Source organism: Pteropus vampyrus, unplaced genomic scaffold (assembly GCF_000151845.1).
Source record: "Pteropus vampyrus isolate Shadow unplaced genomic scaffold, Pvam_2.0 Scaffold15, whole genome shotgun sequence".
NCBI classification, from domain to species: domain Eukaryota; kingdom Metazoa; phylum Chordata; class Mammalia; order Chiroptera; family Pteropodidae; genus Pteropus; species Pteropus vampyrus.
The window spans coordinates 3,035,364-3,037,848 of NW_011888796.1; positions in this window are offsets into that span (position 1 = coordinate 3,035,364).

The window sequence follows — 2,485 nt, forward strand, 5'->3', positions numbered from 1 at the left end:
TCTTCCTACAGCTATGCTTTTGTGGAGAAAAATAAAAGAGATTTTTCTAGCAATTCTCCTGGGACAGCAATATATCCACATGGAGTTTGATCATTATTAGCAAGGACTGGAACGACATTATTATTATTTTGTGATGTTATTAGACAAAATTAGCAATCACTGAGGACTGAGGTTTATGGCTCAAGACCCAGTTTCCTAGCATTTGAAGGTGTGAGAACAAAAAGGGAAAAATAATGTGAAAGAAATGTAAAGAAAGCTGGTCCTCTGACCACAGACTTCATCTGAAACATAATGTAACTCTGACATCTAAACTGTGTGGAGGGGAGCCATGAATCTTTCGTTATTGTAATTTTTATCTTCCCTTGGATGAAATAATTTTTCAAAAGTTCTTTTCAAGGATATATTGGTGGTATATATATTTTTTAGTGCTATATATCTGGAAATGTTTTTTGTTGTCTTCCCAAGTAAAAGAAAACCTATTTATTGAAAATTCTTAAGAACCTTACCCTCTCATTCTCACAAACTAGTATTTGTATTTTTCTGGGTCACGCGTATATATGTAAAGGTATAGAGAACATTCTGAAAGGACAAATAAAGAAATTTTCAACAGTAGTTATCTCTGTTAAGTAAGGAATCGGTATTAATGTGTTATGTGTCTGCGTGCGTGTGTGTCTGTGTGTGTACTGTGGATAGTGGTCAAAGACCCTTTTAAGGTTGACTGTAGGATTTTAATTTTTTAAAGCAAGGAGGGTATGAAGCATTCCAAGCAAAGTTAAAACTTAAAGCAATCTCTTGGGTGATAACATTTTTCTTTCAAGAATCTGTAGACATTATTTTATTACCTCTGGCATTTGATTCAATAAATTTCTTCAATAATTTTTGAATGCCAACGATGCATCATTGTGAAGGGGATACCTTAATGAGGAAAAATGGACTTCATGGAGCTTACAGCAAACTGGAAGACAGAGCCACTAATCAAGCAATCAGAGGAGAGAAAAAAATAGTGATCTTTGAAAGAGAGCTATGTAACGGGAGAACTGACCTGGTCAGGAGGTCAGAAGGAGAAGTGGCTGTAAGTGTGAAATTCCTGTGGTAGGAGGTAAACTTGGCATCTCTGAGGAACTGAGCAAAAGTCGGTGTCTGGAGAGCAGCAAGTGGAGCTGGCAGGTAGAGAGGGGTCAATCTATGGAAAGCCTTATAAGCCACTCTAGGGATTTGGCTCTTGTCCTGGGAAGCAGTTGAATGGTGTAAATATGGGAGTGACATGTCAGATTTGAATGACAAAGAGGCCACTTTGGATGCTGTATGAAGAATTAAATGCAGAGGACCAAGGGAGAAAGTAGGAGGATGAAAGAGGAATCAATGGCAGTAGGTTGGGAGAGAGCGAAGGCTGCCTGGACTAAAAAGAGAGTATCTGTAGAGATGGAGAAGGGTATATTTGAGAGACATTTGGGAAATAACAAATGCAGGGCTTCATGATCAATGGGTTATGGGGGTGAAGGAGAGGAAACTAGACCACTCCTAGTTTTTGGCTAATGTGACTGGAATGGATGATGATGGGGACATCCAGAGGTGTCGTGGGAAGAGAACCATGTGTGGAGAGGCTATCATACATTTAATTCTGGGTGGGTTGAATTCAATCATTATTTAAAATGTTTAACTGGAGATGTTGAGCAGACAGTGGTTCTGCGGATCTAGACCCAAGGACAGGTCGAAACTGGAGATCTGATTCTGTGAGTCAGGCCACAGAATCCTGAGTTTAGTGGAAAGCAAAACCCCGGTCTTCATAGAGGCTCTGTACTTGGAGTAGATTAGTGACCGATGGGAACCAGAAATCAAAAAAGCCTCCCAAGTTTAATGCTTCTATCCTGCTCTTTCTACCAAGAAGTTCCCTCTGTCTGCTTTTGACGTATCCTCAGCTAGGAATCCAGTCTTCATCATCTATTAGGGAAACATAACCTAGGCCTATCGAGAGCAAGAACCAGTCCCTTATGAGTCAGGTAATGTCACTCTGTTCCTTTGCTACACCATTTTGGAAATGCTTTGCTTTTGTTACAGATGAGGCTGACCAAGACAAGAGGGAGGAGCACTTGAATTACTGGCTGGGAGCCCAAGGAAGGTGATTTGAGTGAGGCCTGTGTTGAAGATGGTTGCTTTTTACAAGAGCAACCTGACCAGAATTGCAGCTTAGTTGCTGCCTAGGTCCTTCACTTCACACTGACTCTATTAGCTTTGGACTCTTCAGGGAGGAAACTCCTAATTTCCTGGGAAGGGTGTGAAATGTGAGTTCATGACTTTTTGTCTAGGTTAAAGACTCTCATGGCCAGGAGACAGCCAGTTTGGAGTGTGACTTTGGACAGGCGTCCTCTGTGTCTTGTAGGCCAGGGACCAGGACCAACTGCTCTGAGCAGCTGTGGAACTAGGTCTGGGGAAGGTGGAATGAAGGGGCCTGTTGTTGTCTCTGTCTCCAGTGCCATCTCGATAA